This window comes from Leptonychotes weddellii, chromosome 5 (genome assembly GCF_054177405.1).
Source record: "Leptonychotes weddellii isolate Sample4059 chromosome 5, ASM5417740v2, whole genome shotgun sequence".
Taxonomy (NCBI): Eukaryota; Metazoa; Chordata; class Mammalia; order Carnivora; family Phocidae; genus Leptonychotes; species Leptonychotes weddellii.
Window position 1 is genome coordinate 116,206,940 of NC_138373.1, and position 22,466 is coordinate 116,229,405.

A 22,466-nucleotide genomic window follows, 5' to 3' on the forward strand; every position below is an offset into this window, starting at 1 on the left:
GCGGGGAGTCTGCTTCTCCCTCTCCCACTCCCCGTTTGTGTTCCCTCTCTCGCTGTGTCTTTCTCTGTCAAATAAATAAATAAAATCTTTAAAAAAAGAAAGAAAGAAAGAAAGAAAGGTATATACATTGTTTTTTAGACATAAGGCTATTGCACACTTCATAGACTATAGAATATGTGTAAACATAACCTTATATGCACTGGGAAACCTTTATCTCACGTGATAAAGGGCAGAATTTATAAAAATGTCTGCATAGAGTTTGGAACCAATGTTTGACCAAAAAAACCAGAATGAACCTAACTGGAAAGTTAAGCCATGGTTTTTCCTCTTTCACATCAATAAGCAGCCTTCTTATCCTTCTCATCCTCCAACCCCAGCTGTGCAGGATACTGCAAAGGAATAGAACTATATTTATATACTAAACATTATATATAGTGGTGTATATATATTATACATATATGTACATGTTACATATATACCATACGCATACATATTATATATGTGTATATGTGTGTGTGTATATACACACACACATACATACATGAATACACACAACAGAGGGCAAAAACAGTAAGAAAGTGCCTTGAAAGGATCAAATTCCACTACTGCTCATTTGTGAATGAAATAATATAATAATATTTAAGGTTAATGACTTTCAATCCTCTTGATACCATATTTAATTGGAAGTTAAACAGCATGACTCTTATTAATGCTAATAATCATTAACTGTTAATTAGGAAAATGGTAAATATGAGGATTTTTGAAATCCAATTTTGGATTTGCAATAAGACTTTTATTTATGTGGACTTTTAAAAAAATATTTTAACAATGAATCATGGAACACTACATCTAAAACTAATGATGTAATGTATGGGGATTAACATAAGAATAAAAAAATTTTTAAAAATTTAAAAAAATACTAATAAAAAAATATTTTATTTATTTATTTATTTAAAGAGAAAACACAAATGGGGGAAGGGGCAGAGGGAGAGGGAGAGAGTGTCTCAAGCAGACTCTGCACTGAGCATGGAGCCCCACGTGGGGCTTGATCCCCCAACCCTGAGATCATGATCTGAACCAAAATCAAGAGTTGGACACTTAACCAACTGTGCCACCCAGGCACCCCTTATATGGACTTTTGAAATGAAACTAATGAGGTATAGATGTCATTTGAATTATAACTTTTAAGGAAGCAAATAACATGAAAAATTAGAAATACTGTTAAATACAGTATTATACTGCTAAATACAGTTAAATAAGCAAGAGTTCTGGATAAGCATCCTATTAATTTACTTCCCCTAAAAGGGAAAAAATTAATTTTGAGCTTCATCCACTCCCAGGGTCTAAGACATGGCTATTTTCTATATTCAATCTAAACAGTTCCATAAGGCAGAGATTATTATCCCCATGTTATAGATGAGAAAATCAAGGCTCAATATGATTAAGGAATTTGCCCAAGACCATGCAGCTAATAAGTGGTGAAGCTAAACTCTCTCATGTTCTCCACTATTCCACAGTGCCTTAGGAATAGAAAATTCAACAAATACATTTTTTTTGAGAGAGATAAAGGACTTTATTACTCACAGCAAAAGCAGTAGCCAGAGCATCATGCTTGCACCAGTTCTATATGTCCCCTAAGTTCCCTGGGGGCAATGAAAGTAGACTTACATGGATGCACACTTGGCAGGGGGTTGTGATACAGGAGGGGAACCCTGAGTTTAGGAGATGTACTGCTTTTATAGTGAGCAGAAACAATTCTGCTCTTTGGGGAGGTGTTACCTCATTCTTCAATACTGCTCAATACAAATACAACCCTGAGAAATCTCTCAACAAATACATTTTGAATGCCTATTATGTGAAAAGCACTATACCAAACATGAGAAATACACATCTTATGGATTTTTCCCTTCTAGTATACACAGGACCAGCTACAGAATTTGAGGAACCCAATGCCAAGTGAAAATGCAGTCCCTTTGTTCAAAATTATTAAAAATTTCAAGATGATGACATCAGAGCATTAAACTGATCATTGAGCCTTTCTAAGCACAGGGCCCTGTCACAGGCCCATGAAGCTGGTCCTGAGCACAGCAGGGCAAACATGGACAAATCCAGCCCACTGCCTGTTTTTGTACAGCTATGAGCTAAGAATGGTTTTCACATTTTTAAATGGAAGAAGAAGAGGAAGAGGAAGAAGAAGAAGAAGGGGAGAAAGAAGAAGAAGGGGCGGAAGAAGGGGAGGAAGAGATTTGTGACATGTGAAAATTATACGAAATTAAAATTTTAGTGTCCATAAATAAAGTTTTATTAGAATATGGTCACACTCATTTGTTATGTATCCTATGGCTGGTTTTGCACAACAAAGGCAGAGTTGAGTAGCTGCAACAAAGACCATCTGGCCCCCAAAGCCTTAAATATTTACCATCTGGCTCTTTACAGGAAAAGTTTGCAAACCCCTATTCTAGTAGGAAGGTAGAATATAAGTGACAAAAGAAAGGAGCAATAGAGTGTTATGGGGATTCCAAAGAGAAGAGACCACATTAAATTGAAAATATTGGACCACATTTGATTGGAAAGATGGTCTTTCTTGGAGAAAGTAAATGGACCTTGATTAGCAGGCAAGAGTGGGAAGGAACACTTCAGGCAGAGGAAATCACCTATACACACCAGAGCAGTGGGAAAGCACTATATTTGGGCAAGATGAAAAGTCCACTCTGACTGTAAGACAGTTTTAAGTGAGAAGGAAGAGTAAGATATTCTACAAGGATTTTAACTTTATTTTGGTAGGGCAACCAAGTAACTGGAGGCTCTTTGAGGAAAAGAGTGACTTGCTCAGGATGCTTTAAGATAATTCATCTGGCAACAATGTGTAGAATAGATCACAGCAGGACCAGACAAGAGGCCACAAGACAAGGTAGGAAGGTGTGGCTAAAGTCCAGGAGTTGAGAGGTAGTGCCAACCTAAACAACTGTGGTCTTATTAGAAATGAATTGCTACCTAATAGATATGCCAATTGACTGATGGGTTTGAGAAAAGGCAGAAAAAGGAGTATCAGGCTTGGAGAATGGCTAATTTAAAAGATGGTGATACAATTAACAAATGAAAACTAGTCTGGTGACAGATGACCAGTTCAGTCGGCAAACATGACCAGTTGAAGTTGCCAGTGGGATATCCTGGTGAATATTTCAAGAAGACAGGAACCCGGGTTCCAAACCCAAAAGTGAGTTTGGTGCTAAGACATGCAGATTCTGGCATTCTCTGTATAAAGATAATAGTTTAATACGAGTGTAATGATTTCGAGGCGCCTGGGTGGCTCAGTTGGCTAAGTGTCTGCCTTCAACTCAGGTCATGATCCCAGGGTCCTGGGATCAAGCCCTGCATCGGGTTCCCTGGTCCGCGGGAGGCCTGCTTCTCCCTTTCTGTCTCCCTCTGCCTCTCCCTCTGCTTATGCTCACTCTCTCTTTCAAATAAATAAATAGAAGCATAAAAAAAAAGTGTGATGATTTCTAGTCTTTTAGAAGAAAAAGTATTCTTAATTAAAATAAAGTATTCCCTCGAACTCTAAATAATCCTAGCTCCAATCTTCTAAAACTGACTTTGAAAAAAAAATAAAAAATAAAAAATCAATTGCCCAAAGTCAAAGAGAGATGAAAGAAAGAAAGAAGAAAAAACACAGGTATACCCAAGTAACACCTGCTTCCACGAACTTAAGAGTTTCAGGCTTTCAGACTTGATCAAAGTTCCATGCAATAACTGAAGTCAGTAAAGTCTAATTTATTTAAAATTCATTCATTTAGAATTTACAATAATTCCTACAGACTGGGGTGCCTGGGTGGCTCAGTTGGTTAAGCATCTGCCTTCAGCTAGGTCATGATCCCAGGGTCCTGGGATCAAGCCCCATGTGGGGCTTCCCTGCTCAGCGGGGAGTCTGCTTCTCCCTCTCCCTCTGCCCCTCTCCTGGCTCACACGCTCTCTCTCTCAAATAAATAAATAAAATCTTAAAAAAAAAAAAAAAAACAATTCCTACAGACTGCTCTGAAATTTGCCTTTGAAATTTCCATTAGAAAAGGGTTTTCTAAGGAAACAGAAATTGCAGAAATATGTAACATTCAATCAACCTAAATTGTGAGATACCTAGAAAGCACTTACATACAGAAAACTTAGGATAATTATAATTCATGCTTATCTATTCTTTAACTTGGTTAAGTTTTCAATTTCTAGTATTCTTTACAGGAGTGAAATTAATCATACTTTTTATTAATCTTCCAAGTTCATCAAAGTTCACCAGAATTTATTTCAAGAATAAAGTTAAGCTGAACTAAGCAAAAGTTAGTTTTCAATTACTTCCCAATCCCTACTTTTCCTTGCATTTTGCTCTCTCTTCGAATCTCTTCTTTCATCAAAACTTTGTTTCATAAAAGAGCTGATGTTTTGTACGAAGGGTAGTTGCATTTTAGTCTTTTCTCTAATAATTTAAGTTCCCTCGTTAAGTTCCCTCCCTTTTTGGAACAAGGCATTTTTGGAACAGAAAGTGCTTTTTGTTGCCCGGTAGTCTCACCATAAACCTACCTATGAGTAACCCTTTAAAGTGCCCGAGTCGTGCATTTAAATATGCAATTTATTTTATCCATACAAATAGTTGATTTAGGTACAGAGTACCAAGTTGTTTGTGATCATGGATTTGTTAACTGAGTTTGGAAGGGTAATTTGGAAAGATTTCACTGAGGTTAAGACACCAGTGTATGAAATACTTGTCAAGAGAAAAACCCGTTCAAGAATGAAAAGGACCGTGCCCAATTTGGCCCCCACCCATGATTACCCTCAGCTATAGAAGGTCCCTGGCCTGGTTTCCTTCGTGCGAGATCTAGGTGTGTGGAAACTGCACGCTCTGTTACTTCCCCAGCCACTTTCCCCAGCACAAAGGAATACGCGAGCACCAATTGTTGGGTGGCGTTGGTGACTGAATTAGTTTGCATTAAAGGCACCTTTTAAGTTTCGGAGGGTTTCTAAACCCTTCGCCTCACTGTAACCCGCTGAGGTCAGGGAAGTCGACACGCGCATCTGCCCTGAGCCAGGTGGCCCAGGCGAAGCTAAAGGGGCTCTAGAGGTGAGAGAGAAACACCGCCCAGAACTCGCAGCGAAGGGGGCCGCGTGTGTCCGGCCTGCGCTGCGGCGGCGCGAAGGCCCCGCCCCTCGACTCCCCTCGCTCCGCCCCGCGGCCCCGCCCCTTCCCCGGCCGCGCACTCGCGCGCCCCGCCCGCGGACGGAAGCGAGAGCGAGGCTGAACGCCTGACGTCAAGGCGACACCGCCAAACCTCGCCCAGAGTCAGGCGTGTAAACCAGCCGGAGCGGCGGCGGTGGCAGCGGCAGGACCGCCGTGGCGCCGGGAGCAGCGACCCGGAGGGAGCGCGAGGCGCGGGGCGACGCGGGCTGCGGGGACCCGGTGACAGCGTGAGAGGTTCGCAGAGTGCGTGCGTGGCCGCTGAGGGGAGCGGCGGCGGCGGCCGCGCGGGGCGGGGGCCGGGCGCCGGCTGAGGGGAGCGGGTGGGGTGCGGCGCGGGCCGGGCGGGGCGCGCGCGGCGGTCAGGGACCCTGGCGGCGGCGACGGCGGCTTCACGGCGCGCTGCAGGTGGTGCGAGGGCCCGGCGCCCGGCCGGCGAGCGCGCTGCCTTCCGGGCCGGCGGGGACGAGCAGCCGCTGCCGCCGCCGCCTCCGCGGGGGAACAGCGCGCTTTGCGGAAGGGGTCAAATGTCTGAAATATGGCGGAGGAAGTGAGAGCCCGAGGACCCCCCCCACACACACACACCCGCTCGCTCCCTCCTGTCCGCGGCCGCCGCAGCCTCTCTTGCTGCCCGCCGTCCCCCGCCGGCTCCCCGGAGCACTCGTCCCCCGCCCCGGAGCCCCCTCGCTGGCCACCTCGGTGCCCTCCTGGGTGTGGGTGGAAGTTAGAACGGAAACCAGAAAGTTGTCTTTTGAGAAGACGCAGCTTCCCCCAGCCCCGAGCCAGGACGAGGAGCGTTCGGGGGAAACCACTCCCCGGCGCCCTGCAGGCTCCAGCCTGACAGGGAAAAAGTTTGCCTGAAACGGGACTGGTTTGCTCCATTTGTTGCGGGAAGTGGCAGGAGGAAGGCAGGGGAGGGAGCCCCACCTAGTCTGGCAGGAACCACCGCGTAGGGAAAAACTGTTAAAGGGGCCTTTCCCTTCGTCAGCAGGAGGAAATCTCTTTTCTCTTACAGAGGGAGACAAAATCCAGGAAGTTTGTCGTCTTCTCTTTTTCGCCATCTCGATGTGTCTAATCCTAAAACTGTCAGCACCATGAGTTTTATTTAAAATTACCCCAATTAACCGGGCCATTTGGATTTTTCTTCTGAAAAGCACTGATGACTTTTGGAGAAAAGATCATCCTTACGAGTTTAAGCACAGGATTTGCTTCCCCTTCCCTCCACCCCCCCCCCCCCATTAGTTTAGCAAAACATTTTTGCCCTGCAACTCTTGTTTGGAAGGAACGTAAGCAGTTCTGTATTACAGTAACGGGAAATTACATTTTTAACGGGGTAGAAAGTTGACACTAAATTAACATTGTGATTTTAGTATTTTAAGATTAATTCAGTCTAACTGGATTTTTGTTTTGCTGGTAGCATCTAATATATATCGAGTGCTTACAACTTAAAGCTTCTAACTCGCAAATTTATTTTTGACTCTTTTTTGTAATTAGAATGCTGCTTAGACTTGTGCAACAAAACCTTATCTTAGCTAGAAACTAAAAAAGGGAGACGTTCATTTAATTTCAAACTCCGATCTCTCCTCAAAGCTGACTCTTGAATAGTATTTGAGTCATAATGGAGTCATGGGACTTTTTAAGGGCCGGAAGGGACTATTTAGGTCATCCAGTCCCACCGTCTCATGTTATGGAGGAGGAAACTGAGGCCTGGAAAAGATAAGATTAGTTAGTGGCCTTGCTGACTTTTAGGACAGTATGTAATAGAGAACCAGGAGAAAGAAATAGAGTATTTTTATAGTGAATTACATTTTTACAGGATAACAATCATACACAAAATGTTAGTACCTTAGTCAAATAGTGTGGAAGAACCACATTCCCAGGTTTAGGAAAGGAAATTGATACTCAAGGAAGGTTAAGGACAGAGAGCCCTGAATGATGGTCTTATTTGAGCCCTTCCTGCTTTTAAACTCTGCATGACAGTGTTTTCACTTGGATTTTCTTCTTTGGCATTCTCAATAAATTGTGAGGTTGCCTTATCTGAGGAAGCCACAAAGTAAATTTTTAAAACACCTGTAGCCATTTTAGTTTTAATGTGCCAGGTATCAGAATACAACTGAAGAACCCGATAATAAACTGGCTTAATTTAAAAATGTGATAGAGGGCATGAAAACAATTACTCTTGTCTTTTGCATTCTCCCCATAACACCCCCAGGCTTCACTCCATGAAAGTCATCTCTTTCTTTCTGTGACACCTATCACTTCTAACATTCTGTTACTGTTCTGTTATCATTATTCATACGATTTTTGTTACCTATTTCACTAAGTTGTAAAGTCCAAGGACAGGATGTCTTCTTTGTATGCCCCAAAGCACTGGCATGGTACATTGCACGTAGATAATACCAGTTTGTTAAATGTAAGCATAATGAGGGTAGGGACCATTGCATTCCCATTGTATTCTTAGTTCCTAGAACTTTGCCTGTGCAGATAACAAGTGTTTAGCATTTAGACTTAAGAAATAACTGTAGTGAACATTTGAGAATATTTGAAGAGAACTTTGTCTTCCTTCAAAAGAAACATTTCTACATTGGCTTTGGAATCCTTTTTTTTTTTTTTTTTTTTTAAGATTTTATTTATTTACTTGACAGAGAGAGCGAGCTAGAGAGGGAACACAAGCAGGGGGAGAGGGAGAAGCAGGCTCCTGGCCAAGCAGGGAGCCCGATGCGGGGCTCGATCCCAGGACTCTGGGATCATGACCTGAGCAGAAGGCAGACACTTAATGACTGAGCCACCCAGGTAACATTACAAATTGATTTTCATTTTATCCTCAAAACTATCCTTATTAGAATTCCAATATAGAATTCCAGTATTTTCTCTTAGCCATATAAAGGGGAAGTGAACCCCCATGGTATGGGGCCATCAAGTAAGGAGTATCTGTTGAGATGTAATAAAGAATTAATCATAAAACTTTGATCATGTACATAAATACCATATTAAGTGCATCTTCTAGTGTAATTCAAGACTAGTAGAAGGCCTGTTGAGAGGTTGATAACATAGTAACTAACTATACATATTTTAAATATAAAGTCTAAGATTTGGATGAGAAATTGCTCATTTTCAATTTTGACTTTTGTAGTAGGTACTTGATGAATATTTGTTAAGGGAGTGAAATTAATCAGTGAAACTGGATCTGAATACAGAGAAAATTTGGCTGTTTTACACAGGTGTTATTTTTTTTCCCAAATGTGTAATTTTAAATAAACGATTTTATTATTGAATACCAAGATCTCACTGAAAGCGCACATGTCATTTTCCTAGACTTAAAATAATGTGTTCCTGTGTATGTGTTGATAAAGAGGGTGGGTATTGATCTGTACTGTGTAAATTTGACACGACCAGGAATAGTTTAGTATGTATGAACTAAATAGTCAAAAGTGCTTTTTTTGTTGTTGTGGTAGTGATGTCACATGTTCAGTCTATAGAAAAACTTTGATAAGATTGATCTTAAACTTTGTGGGACCACATAAGGCTGTGATTAAAATAAATGCCTTGATTATTTTTCCCCTCTTATCATTTTTGAGGACTCCATAGTCTTAGAGATTAGGCTGAAGTTTTTACTGTTAGCCTTTTCAAGTTGAATTTCTTATAGAAAAAGTTAAGAACAGACATTTTGGCTGATGCAATGATTCATTGTAACATTGGACAAATTTTTCAATAAACAGGAGTACTGTACCATGTGCTGAAACACTTGTGCTGAAAGCCTAATATTTTTCAGTGTTCTTAGATATTTTGCAATAGTATCCAAAGGTACTAATTACCATTTGAGGACTTAAGTCTTTAATTTATTAATTCTTTGGAAATCTCATGAATACATTGGAAGCAGTAGCTACAAAGAATAGAATGAGTTTATCCATTTGCAGGAAAGACTAGCTTTCTATATATATAATCTGTTGTACTTTGAGCCTGGTTGAACACTGGATTCTAGTCATAGAATTCCTGTTTTAAAGAAGAAAGGTTATGCTGCCTTTAAAAAATTAAAACCACTTTTTAAAATGTTCCACAAACAAAAAGAAATACCACTATTCCATACTTCCTAACACTGGTGTGTTTATTCCTAGTGTTAGTCAAATTAGGGTATACAGCAACTGATTATTATTTCAGTAGCGATTTAGAAGGAATTTTTGCTCAGCATTAATAGAGGATCAAGATTTTTAAACTGTTTCCAAAGAGCCTTAAAACTTAGAAAGAAATGAATATTTAGGGAAATGTACCATGTTTTAAATAATATTTAAATTACTTATCAAAAGAAAAAATATCTGCAACATGAACTGAAGAAATTCCATCTGGTTTTTATTATACAGAACAATATTCTGGAATATAACTATGATTAAAGTTTATTGTATTTGAGGTACTTGAGTACTAGAAATACGTTCACTTTTAGGGGTGCCTGGGTGGCTCAGTCATTAAACATCTGCCTTCGGCTCAGGTCATGATCCCAGGGTCCTGGGATCAAGCCCCGCATCAGGCTCCCCGCTCGGCGGGAAGCCTGCTTCTCCCTCTCCTACTCCCCTTGCTTGTGTTCCCTCTCTCGCTGTGTCTGTCAAATAAATAAATAAAATCTTAAAAAATATATATATGTTCACTTGTATTTTTTTATTTTTTTTAAAGATTTTATTTATTTATTTGAGAGAGAGAGAATGAAAGAGAGCATGAGAGGGAGGAGGGTCAGAGGGAGAAGCAGACTCCCCGCTGAGCAGGGAGCCCGATGCGGGACTCGATCCCGGGACTCCAGGATTGCGACCTGAGCCGAAGGCAGTCGCTTAACCAACTGAGCCACCCAGGCGCCCCTATATATGTTCACTTTTAAATTAAGTATCCCAGTCTCTCTAGCCATAGAGAGAAATTATCTAGTGTTCTGATTTTGGATTTTACATTGAGTTGGTTTCTAAAGCTTACTCTTGTAGTTACGCTATTTTATAATTTTGTAGTTAAGTTCCTTTATATACTTTATATATTTTATACATACAACCAGTGAGACCTTTTAAATTTAAACCATTCTGATCTCATGAGATAATTTGCTAGGTAGTCTTTTCCAGTGGTGAGGAATTCAGTGTTTTTAACTGTTGTGCAAGTAGACTCAATAAAGATGTTAAAGGAAGAGAGCATTTATTTAAATCAGTTATAAATCATTTTGATTGCATTAAATTATTGACTTCTTGGAATCACATCATCTTCACATTATAGATCTTGCTGAATTTTTCAGTATTGCTTTGAAAATTTATTTCAGTAAATACGTACTTTTAATAAAATGGATTTTTTTTCTTATATTCAAAATTTAGCATTTCATTGAATAACTTTATTTTGAAAATATACAGTGAACTGATTGCCCCAATAGTGGATTACCTCTACCTGTTGCTTTCCTCTTTGCCTTGTGGAAAAGAAAAAAGATGAAAGAAAATCTGTTTTGTCCATTTAATAGTAGTTTTTGGCAAAAGCTTCTGGAAAGGAAATGGAAAATGTTACGTAAAATAAAAATCTAATTATCTTTGTCTTCTAAAATTTATATTTTAAAGTTTATACATTGGAATATATTTTTTCAAGTCACTTTATTCTAAAAAAAATTAGGAGACTTTCTGAAAGTTCTCAGTTAATGGGACTGAGGATTTCAGTAAAATAAAAACTAAATAGGGGCGCCTGGGTGGCTCAGTCATTAAGCGTCTGCCTTCAGCTCAGGTCGTGATCCCAGGGTCATGGGATCGAGCCCCGCATCAGGCTCCCTGCTCCGCGGGAAGCCTGCTTCTCCCTCTCCCATTCCCCCTGCTTGTGTTCCCTCTCTCACTGTGTCTCTCTCTGTCAAATAAATAAACAAAATATTAAAAAATAATAATAAAATAAAAAAATAAATAAAAACTAAATATAAACTAATTAGTAGGTTCTGGATGTCAAAGTGGTATGCATATTGCATCCAGCTGTTGGCTTGTGTTTTAAGGTTACAGTGAGACTTACTATTACTACATAATGCTAGCAAAGTTATAGCTGCTACCTAAGATTGATAAGTTATGGTTATGCTCCTTGATAACAAAACTCAGGAATCCCTGGGTAATCTTGAATTCTGTACTGTACAGATAATAAAGAAGGATAGGGATGAAGTATATAAATACGTGTGTTTTCTTCTTTTGAAATTGTGCAACTTGAGATACTGCATTGAGTTTGTATTGGTAAGACTGGCTGAGTTTTTAAATGTATGTCTTTTGAATTTTCTTACTAAAGTGTTTAGAACACAGAAAAATATAAAGGAAAAAATTAATGTCATATATAATCACACCAGTACAATGAATTTTTAGGCAAAATTTGTACCTCCTTTTCTGAACCTTTCCTACCTCCTCGGTTCCTCAGTGGGAACAGTGGCATATACTTAGAGTTCTTGAGGATTAAGTGGAGTATTATCTATAAATGATTATAAAAGAGTATACTAGGGCGCCTGGGTGGCTCAGATGGTTAAGCGTCTGCCTTCGGCTCAGGTCATGATCTCAGGGTCCTGGGATCGAGTCCCGCATCGGGCTCCCTGCTCCTTGGGAGCCTGCTTCTCCCTCTGCCTTTCTCTCTCGCTCTCTCATGAATAAAAAAAAAAAAAATCTTTAAAAAAAAAAAAAGAGTATACTAATGTAGTATTAGTTATTGTTCTATAAAACTTTTATTTCTCTGTAGCATCGCTTCTCCCAATTGAAGTTATTTATATTAAGGCGTGAATAAGGACTAAGAAAGAATAATTGTGATTGTGAATAGCTTAACAGATTGTCTAGCCCAGGGGTTTTCAAAATACACTCCAAGGAATCCTGGGGATTGCCTGGACATTTTCAGGAATCTGCAAATACAAAACTATTTTTACAATAATACTGAGATGTTCTTTGCCTTTTTCACTGCGTGGACATTTGTACTAATGGTAACAAAAGCGGTGGTGAGTAAAATTTTCGGCATCTTAGAACAAATCAAGTCAGAGCACCACGCTGTATCATTGTATTCTTCACTGCCATGCATTAAAAAACAAAAAACTTTCACCTAAATGCACTTGTTGAAGTTAAAAAAAAAAAATTTTTTTTATCAAATCTTGGCTCTTATACATATTATTTCAATATAGTATGACAAAATGGAAAGTATGCTTCAAACACTATTTTCCTGTCCTATTGAGGGTAAAATGGTTGTCTTATAGGAAAAGCATTTGTGTAATTATTGCAGTTGCAAGCTCAACCAGCCACTTTCTTCATGAATACTTTTTTTTACTTGAATGCCTGAAAAACTATTCAGAGTTATTCAGACTTGGGTATTAAGCTGACATTTTCTTGAAAATAAACAAAATGAGCCTGTTTCTTTTTAGGAAAAGATCAACACTATTTATGGTCAGTGATAAAGTTCTAGTTTTCAAATGAAAATTAGATTTTTGGAAAATTTGTATCAGCCACTGTGCTCTTGACAGCTTCCCAATATTTAGAAAATTTTTCTGATGATACTGGTGATGTTAATGAACATAGTTTTTTAAAAATAATATATAATGTGGCAATATTTGAAGATCTGCATAACTCTTTGTACAAGTATTTTCCAAGTGACCAAGTGCATGATGTTACAAAATCAGGCATGCATAAGAAATCCTTCCTAAGTTCTAGCTAGACCTATGGATTTTAATGTTAAAACAGACCTAAAGTTTATTGGTAAGGTTTTCCATTCCAGTATATTGCAACCAGTTGTTAAGTTTTGGTGTAGTATCAAAGGAGAATATCCACATTTATCTGAAAAGGCTACTAAAATATCCCCAGCTGTGTGCTTATAATTCACTTTTTTGAATACTAGTTTTTCCATGCTTTGCTCTCAGTGTATAACATCTTTGATTTATTTGATTTTTGCTGGAGGGGAAGATAAGAATAGGAACCAGAGATATATGTGAAGCAGTATTTTCATGCACTTCATCTTGAAATCTCTTACTAATACATAGTCATTTTAGGTTGACTTTTAAGATGTATTTATTTTAGAGAGAGTGTGGGTGAGCAAGAGTGGGAGGGGCAGAGAGAGAAGAGAGAGAATCTCAAGCAGACTCGGTGCTGAGCATTGAGCCCTACACAGGGCTCAGTTTCACGACCTGGAGATCATAACCTGAGCCAAAACCAGGAGTCGGAGGCCTAACCGACTAGGCCACCAAGGCACCCCCTAGATTGACTATTTTAATAGTCGTCTCCTTGAGCATTCCATTCACCTTTTGATCATTGTAATAAATTAGGTGATTGTTATTTTTTAAGCCTATTTCTTGGTTTTAATACTTGTATATCTGATAACTCATTCACATAGATTGCATGGGTGCCCAAATTTTGACATAACCTTAAAAAAGTTTTTAATTGTTGACTTTCATGAGTTTAGGATATTTTGTAGCTTTCCTGTAGTAAAGCTATGGACTTTTTCCCATTTCAGGTTTAATAATGTCTCTTTGACCTGAGTATTTGCTGTGTTGTCTACCTTTAGTAGATATTTTTAAAACAAATTATAATGTTCTTTACCTTTTGGGAGAAAGCGGTTTCTTGTTCATGCTTGTTCGAGAACAACCGTAGCAATCCTTGTTAACAACTATTTTTATAAACCTTTTGTCATAGGATAGTTCCAAATTTTAAAGGATTTTTAGGCTAACCATTCAGTTCAAGTAATAAGTTTCAGATTATGAAAGAAGATAAGTAAATTGTAGATTATACTGTACTTTCTTGGAAATTTAGTGCCAGTTATTCCCCTAGAGGTAATAAAATGAGTGTGTTCCGTGAAGAAAGTAGTGAGTCTGAGTTCTACCGGTTGAAAGAATAGCATTGACAGAAGAGGCAGAGGCCTGGAGTGGAGTGGTTAAGAGGAGTAAGTGTAAAAATGCTAACTTTGGGGTAGCTTTGAGGAATAAGCATTATGGAACTCCTGCCTACATGAGCTAATCCCACAGTGAGGGAGGGAATTTAATAGGAAACTTGAGTTCTCTCTATATTAAACAATTACCTGGTCAGCTGTTCTGCCTGTTCTGAATTAGGGAACAGACGGAGATCATATTTTATGTTCAGGACATCCAAATTAGTCACAAGGTTGCCACTGGCTGTTGCTTATTCAGCTTTAGTTGCTAGCTGAAAAAATTGTAACTTCCTCTATTTTAGATTTTTTACATTTAAGCTTTCTTTCTTCCAAGAGTCCTGTCACCTTACTTCATCATCCTTCAATAAAGAGCAGACAGGATGTGCAAGCTTTTAAGGACAGAAGAGCATTCATAACATTTTTCTATTGTTTACATGAAAGTGATGATGGTGATAATAGGCAGTAGAGAGGTGGGAGGGGCAGGAAGTCGAGCAGAAAAGAATAAGGATGATGATTAAGAAGTTCTCTTTCTAATGAGCAAACCTGTTACTGCACTCACTTTAGAGTTCAGGTTAACAGGAATGATAAACACTTGGAAAAGCAGTTGTGATGCTTTAGTGATTGATAAATCTTGTCTCCCAAGAAATGGTCCTGGGTAGAAGATAAATTGGTATTATCTATTGCGAGATAATGGGGTTAAAGTAAAAGTTTTCATCACTAAGCAGTGTAACTCGAGAGTACGTTTACTTTTACTGCCCAACAGACTCTTACACACTTTTCTCTGAACCTTCAGTGCTTAAATTGGACACTTATTTTCCTGGTAAATTTTAGCTGATTCCTTTGAGCATGAGGGGTAAATTTGAGAAATGATGTGCTAGTTTTCAGTAGTTGCTAGACCTTGGATTCCACCCTATTAAGTATCATGGCTTAGTGACGATAACTTTGAACTGGCTTCAGGCTTCAGTTGTCCCAGGCTTTGTCCCAGGCTTCAGTTCTCTCTCTGGCACTGGCTGTAAAACCTCTAACAAGTTAATGTCTCTCTCTCTCTCTCAGGACTTATCTTTACATAAGCCAGTTTGATGAAATGGCTGTTTAGGTCTTTTTGAACTCTGAAATCCTGTGTTTCTGTGATACTTACCTTGTTTAAGCCAGTCATCTCTTGTTTGGACTCCTTCAGGACCTTCCTAACTCGTTTCCATTCTTGTCCTCCTCTACTTCAGTCTCCACCTAGATTTTAAAAATCATCTTTTAAAAATGTAAATCAGATCATATAATACCCTCCAGTCCAAGCTACCCTCCAGCCCACCCCATTGGCTTAAAATAAAAGCCAGATCCAGTTCTTGCTTACTTCACAACTTTATCTCTCCATTGTTCACTAAGCTCTACCCATATTGGACTTCTTCTGAGCTTAACCCAACAAGCCCTTTACCATCATTTTTTTTTATTTTGTTTATTTATTTATTTGATAGAGAGTACCAGTGGGGTGAGGCACAGAGGGAAAAGCAGACTCCCTGCTGAGCAGAGAGACTGATGTGGGGCTGGTCCCAGAACCCCAGGATCATGACCTGTGCCGAAGACAGACGCTTAACCGATTTAGCCACTCAGGCACCCGCCTTTACCATCTTTTGAGATTGGGTGTTTACAACTACTCTCTAGCACGATCTTTCCCCAGCTGTCTGCAGTTCTGCCTAAGTATCATTAGATCTCTGGCTCAGATGTACATTTACAGGGAAGTTTCTCCTGATCACCTTATATAAAGGAGCAGCCCCTTTATTATCTTCATAATTCTTACCACAATCAATAATTACATTTATCCATTTATTCTCTCTTGCCCTCTAAACTGTTTGTTTCAAGAGAGCAGGAATACAGTGTCACTTTGCCACCACAATCTCAAATGCTTAGCCAAATAACTGGCACATAGTGCCCAACATTTTTTATTTTAATGAAAAGAATACATAAGGTGTTCAATGATTTCTTTATCAGTTCCCATCATAGGCTACTTAACACTAATTTTTTAACGTGTTATATCTATTTCCAACTATAATTCCTCATTATTTAGAGCTTTTGTCTCTGGAGGACTCATTCATCTGACTGCATGTTTTTTTTGTTTGTTTGTTTAAGATTTTTTATTTATTTATTGAGAGAGATAGTGATAGAGAGAGCATGAGAGGGGGAGAGTCAGAGGGAGAGGCAGACTCCCCGCTGAGCAGGGAGCCCGATGCGGGACTCGATCCCGGGACTCCAGGATCATGACCTGAGCCGAAGGCAGTCGCTTAACCAACTGAGCCACCCAGGCGCCCCTGACTGCATGTTTTTGAGAGCTAATTACTCTCAGTTACTGTATGTTAGGATTAAATTGAGTAATTATGCACAAAAGGTTTTTAGCAAAGACATGAAAAGTTAGTATGAAATTTAAATAGCAGTTTAAAATAATAATTGATACCCAAATGAGTGATACAGGTGAGTGCTTATAGAGTCAGAGGAATAGTGAGAAGTCTTAGGCTCTAGTAGTCAAAGAAGAAATTATAAATGAGGTGGGATCTGTACATGATATCAAGAGTATGTAAGTTTTAGACTAATAGTGAATCAGGGTGGGCAACTACAAAAATTAGAAAATGCAAAGTATGTTCAAAGGAGTGTTTTGCTACAGTAGATGTTTATGAAATGGATTATAGGTCCCCTTAAAATTCTTGGTCTCGGGTACTTTGGAATTCAGAATTTTGTGGAAAGATTTGTTTTGAATTTTAGTAAGTAATCAATATTTCTAAAGTGAAACATGGGTAGTCACTAAATGGGATGAATAAAAACTATAAATAGCCTCATCATAGTGCTTAAGTGAAGTTTTGCTGTGTAAAAAAATTATACTATGAGAAATGGATCTGAAATTGTTGGAAAGGCTTTACTCTTTATTGCTTTGTGTCTTTGGGGAGGACATCAGGGTCTGAAAATGTTACTTTGAAGCAATTAGCTTAAAAATAGTCTCTGCCAAGGAATTCTTTTTGACACAGATTAAGGATGGAATGCACTGTTTAGGCTGATGAGTCTATAGGGAAAACCACCTAATTCCTAGGAGTCCAGTTAAATGTTTGGAAATAGTGAAGATTCAACTGTGTGTATTGGTGCCTGAAACATAATAAATGGTTTTTTTAAATGTTTAATGATTCAGAGTTCATATTTTAGCCACAATTTCTTAATAGATTTTTTTAAGTCTTTTAAGATATGTGGTTTGTCTTCCAGTTCATAAGGTTTCTAAGAATTACATAATACATTTCATTGTAAGTTAGAGTACAATAGAAGATTGGGATAGGAATATTATAGGACTAAGATAATCTCTAAAAATTCTTGGTGGAATCACTTATTTTTGACATGGAAGGAAATATCTGAAGATGCTTCTTTGAAACTCAGAATTGATTACAGAAAGTGCCTGCCCACTTTTGTGGTTTCCCCATATGCTGTCCTTATTCCGATAGCCTAATTAACACCCAAACTTTGGTTCTCGTTGCTTTTAATCCATTCGTTTGGTACATACTAATTTCCAAGAATGCAAACATGTATATGCTATTTTTTGGATAGTGACTTCTATTTTATAGAATTGCCAAGACAGGCAAGTTCTGAAGTGACTTTTTTTTTAAAAAGTACTTACCTACTAATTACGCAAGTTAAGTGCAGTAATGTATGAGAAAGCCAAATACAAGCATTATTTGGGGCTTTGAAGTGTAGCATGCATTTTATTTTTCTGAATGGCCTTTATTTTATTCGGTCACTGAGCGTCTTTGAACAAACTGAACATGGTAAAGTGTAAAAGGAAGAACTTAAATTAGTCAAAAATAACTTCATAAGACAGTTAGTTGTATAAGCCAGTGTCAGCATTAAGCAGCTAGCATAAACTGCTGCTTAGATTGAGATACTAAAATTACCAGAGAAAATTATGGGAAGTACCTCTGCTTCCACTGTTTTTTTGTTAGTTGGTTAATTTTTCTCCTCTGAACTTTTGGCAGGTTTACTAGGGAATTTTCCATTAGGAATGTCCTGGCCTTGAAATTTCATTTAGAATTTAATTTAGTCATGCAAATTATGAACCCACAATCTAAGTCATGGCATTCTTATTATGGTTTCAAATGCATTTGGGGCAATCATATTAAGCTTTGTCATTTAATCCTAGTTAGGAGGTTAACAGTAAAATGAAATAAAATATTTTTTGTAGTCATTTATTCCTTCTGTCATGGAAGACACTAATTCTGTTTATTTCTGAATTCAGCCTTATGTTGAAACAGATTGTAAAATTATGTTTTAAAGAATGTCCCCCCCCATCCTTGTGGAAGGCGGTGTTTTGTAAAATCTGAGTATTTATATTAAAAGAAATATTTGTGGTGTTCTTCCATTTATGAAAACAGGTGTGGTTTATTCTGGAATTTTTACCCATAAATTCTAATTTACCTGCTAGCACTGTAAGTGCCTCACTTCTGATGTCTTTTACTTTTGCCCTAACAGGTCATAAACTGTACTTCATAGAGTATTTGCTTGAAATATATAAAAGCAGATATTTTCCCTAAGAGGGATATTTCTGGTTAATATAGTTATCTCATTCTGCAGCCTATTCAGAAAACATTATTGAGCACCTTTGGTGTTAGTGTTAAATTTTGGAATGATAAATCAGGAAACTTGGAGAAGATAGGCTTCAGCTTGCAACAGAAAAATACATGGTTAGCATTCTTACCCCCGATAACAGTCATCCCTTTGAAGTGGTTGTATCGCTTTCTGTGACTTGTGGAAGACATTCAGAGCAGGTTATTTAAATTACTGAAGAATCTGATTTCTGCAGACCTGAGGAACAACAGAGACTTTCTCTTTCTTTACTAAATTGGGGGATGGTTATTTGAAGGCAAAATGATGAATATGATGGTCAGGGGTGAACCCTGACCTTTCTTTGCTAGGAATATAGGTCTTAGGGTCTTTAGGAGGAACAGGGAGGTGTTATCAGAGTCTTCCAGAGGTACTTTTAAAAACTTAATGTGCACACACACAAACACATACAATCCCTACTATGATGAGAGATGTTACTGATGACCACTGCTGTGATACCACTTAGCTTTCCTAAGCTTCTGTGTCTTGAGATTTAAATTTGATCTGACTTTTGAGACCTTCCTTCCCACCATTCCCAGGAGTGATTTTGTCACCTCTTCAGATATCCCATGCATGGCTCCTTAACTTCCTGTCATGCTAGGGTGTGGCCCATACGGACCAGACTGTATCTAACAGAAACATAATATCTGCCACAAAATGTCTTATATAGATGTATGGATGTGTGTGTTCACATTTATTTTTGTAAAGACTTACCCGTGTCTGACAAGACATGTCTAAGTGAATCTTGGTTAACAACCTTGCTTTGTAGAAAGTAAAAATGCCAGGTACTAGCTTTCCTGGCCTCCCTTGCAGCTAGGGCGCGAGTACTTGAGGTTGGTCCAGCACACAAAGGAATTTTCTAAAATCTAAAGGGAAACTTTGCAGAGCTCCAGTAGCATGAATCCTTCAATGTGAAACTGTTTACTTTATTAACTACTTCCAGAATCAAAGTGGGCAAATTTAATAGATTTAGCTTCTAATGTAAAAGTACTTTACCCAACATGCCCTTCTTTACAAGTTTTTTTTTTTTAAGGTTTTATTTATTTGACAGAGAGCGAGACAGCGAGAGAGGGAACACAAGCAGGGGGAGTGGGAGAGGGAGAAGCAGACTCCCAGCCAAGCAGGGAGCCCAATGTGGGGCTCACTCCCAGGACCCTGGGATCATGACCTGAGCCGAAGGCAGACACTTAATGACTGAGCCACCCAGGCGTCCCCCTTCTTTACAGTTTTATATATAAAGCTTGATGGAGTTTTAGGGCATGTTGGGGACTTACCTTCTTGCCATAGGTTCCCCTCATAACACTGTTTAGTTATCCTCAGGAATAGTTTTAAACAACTGAATCTGGTGACTAAGTGAATCATCAATGAATATGGAGTGAATGAGTGAATATTATAAAAATGAGCAACATCAACTGTGCTGGAACCCAAAGCATTGTTTTTTGGTAGATAGTCTTCAGCATTCAGGCAAACCATTCTCAGTGATTCCTTGCGGGGGGGGGGGGGGGCTTTGTATATTATTTTGCAGTTAATCATCTTTGTAAAACTATCAGACAACACTGCTAGTTATTTAAGATTCAAAGTATTCTACGGTGAAAGTTTTTAAATGTTTTTAGAGTTAAAACCCTATTTCTCCTTCCCCTAAACCACAGTAGTCATTGATAATTGAGAACTATGCTCTTTCCCTTTGGGACCAGAGTTGGTCTCAGAATCATTCTTAACACTGCACTCCAGGCAGCCATTTATATTTTGCATTGGTGTTTGAGCTAAAACCCATTTGCCACCTGTGAATAAATAGACAAGACTATCCTTATTTCTTCCAGGTTCTAGCCTTTAGGGTAGATATCAGTAAGCTTTTTCTGTAAAGGGCCAAATAATAAATTTTTAGCCTTTGAGGACCATACAGTCTCTGTCACAACCATTCATCTCTACCAGAGCAACCATAAACAATATGCAGTTGCATGGCAGTGTTCCAACAAAACTTTAATTACAAAAAAACAGGCAGTAAATGGGATTTGGCCTGAGGTCTAGAGTTTCCCAGCCCCTCCTCTAGGGCAAGAAACTGGTTTTGATTCATTCAACAAATAATTGCCTTCTATATTCCAACTGTGTTAAGTGCTGGTTATGCAGCAATTAACTTTACACATATCTCTCGCCATGAGATATTTAAGTCTTTTTTTTTTTTTTTAAGAGAAAGAGGGCGGGCGGGGGGGGGGGCGCGGTGGCAAGGAAGAGGGAGAGAGAGCAAAAATCTTAAGCAGGCTCCATGCCCAGTGCAGAGCCTCTTACAACCCTGAGATCATGAGCTGAGCCAAAATTAAGAGTGAGATGTTTAACCCACTGAGCCATCCAGTCCCCTGAGATATTTAAGTCTTAACTGAGTATTTTTTTATGCATGTGGACAGATCCAAAAAGTATGGCCTGTCCCATAAATCTGCCTCATTTGTCAATATAAGTGAGATCTTGGGCAAATGTGCTAAGTGGTGCCATGTTGTGTGGAAGTGATATTAACTAAAAGTAATCTCAGTATGCTTTGGATACCACGTGGTGTGATAGCAAAGTTAATATTCTGTCGTGAAAAATAGAGAGCCTTGAATGTATGCATCTGATACCTGCTCTGTCTGCCCATGGTAGGTACACAGTATTCATGCAGTCTTATAAAAGAAAGCTAAAATTACTTATTGTCTTACTATCTTTTGTCAGTCGCTTGCAATTTCTTCCTCTATGCGGTATATGGTTTCTGACCTCTTAATTTTAGTTTTTATCATCTCATTAAAGGTTTTTGTTGCAAAGTGGTGCTTTTTTTAAGATTTATTTATTTTGGGGAGGGCAGAGGAGGAGGAGAGAGAATTTTTTTTTAATAAAGATTTTTCTTTTTTTTTTTAAAGATTTATTTGACAGATAGCAAGAGCAGAACACAAGCAAGGGGGAGTGCGAGAGAGAGAAGCAGGCTCCCGGCTTTCCGCCAAGCAGGGAGCCCAATGTGGGACTCAATCCCAGGACCCTGGGATCATGACCTGAGCTGAAGGCAGATGCTTAACGATTGAGCCACCCAGGCGCCTGAGCCACCCAGGCGCCGGAGGAGAGAGAATCTTAAGCGGGCCTCCCACTGAGTGAGTGCAGAGCCCTGCTGCAGGGCTTGATCTCAAGACCCAGAGATCATGACCTGAGCTGAAATCAGGAGTAGTCGCTTAACTGACCGAGCCACCCAGGTGCCCCCAAACTGATGCATTTTAAAAGTAAGCCATCTATTAATCATATTTTAATAAAATGCTTAACATTTCTAGACATATTGTCCAGGCTTCTGTTAGAACTATTTTATTCATTTAAAAAGTACCTTTGGTTTTCTCTTCAAAACATCCAGTACTGTTGCTTATAAAATGAGACCAGGTTCTTGACCAGTACTCAGAGATCTATGTTATGTTGACTGTAGACTCTTGCTGTTTTTATTTTCCTATTTGTACCCTGAGATCCATTCGGACTGTGCTTTCTATGGTAGTCTAATCGTATTCCTACATTTTGCTGCCTACTGTGCCTTTGCTTTTACTTCTCTCAAGTGTGTTCTTCCCTATTGAAATGCTGTGCCTTTTGTTCATTTGCCGCCACCTTCATAAATTTGTTCCTGACATCTCTTCAAATTTTCATAATATTTTTCTCATATTTTTCATATTTTTATCTCATCTTTCCTACAAAACTGTAAGCTTTCTGAAAGAAAGTATGTTTTGTTCATCTTTGTAACCTTCATAGTGACTTGAACTTGAGA

At 38.8% G+C, this 22,466-nt stretch overlaps 1 protein-coding gene across 1 annotated transcript in view; it reads left to right on the forward strand.

Moving 5' to 3' along the window:
- The first annotated feature begins 5,294 nt into the window (after window positions 1-5,294).
- RAP1B (RAP1B, member of RAS oncogene family) overlaps window positions 5,295-22,466 on the forward strand; it is a 44,826-nt gene continuing 27,654 nt past the window's right edge. The window contains exon 1 of the mRNA XM_081822033.1: window positions 5,295-5,455. The gene's annotated coding sequence lies outside the window, so the exon portion shown is untranslated. The remainder of the gene's footprint in view (window positions 5,456-22,466) is intronic.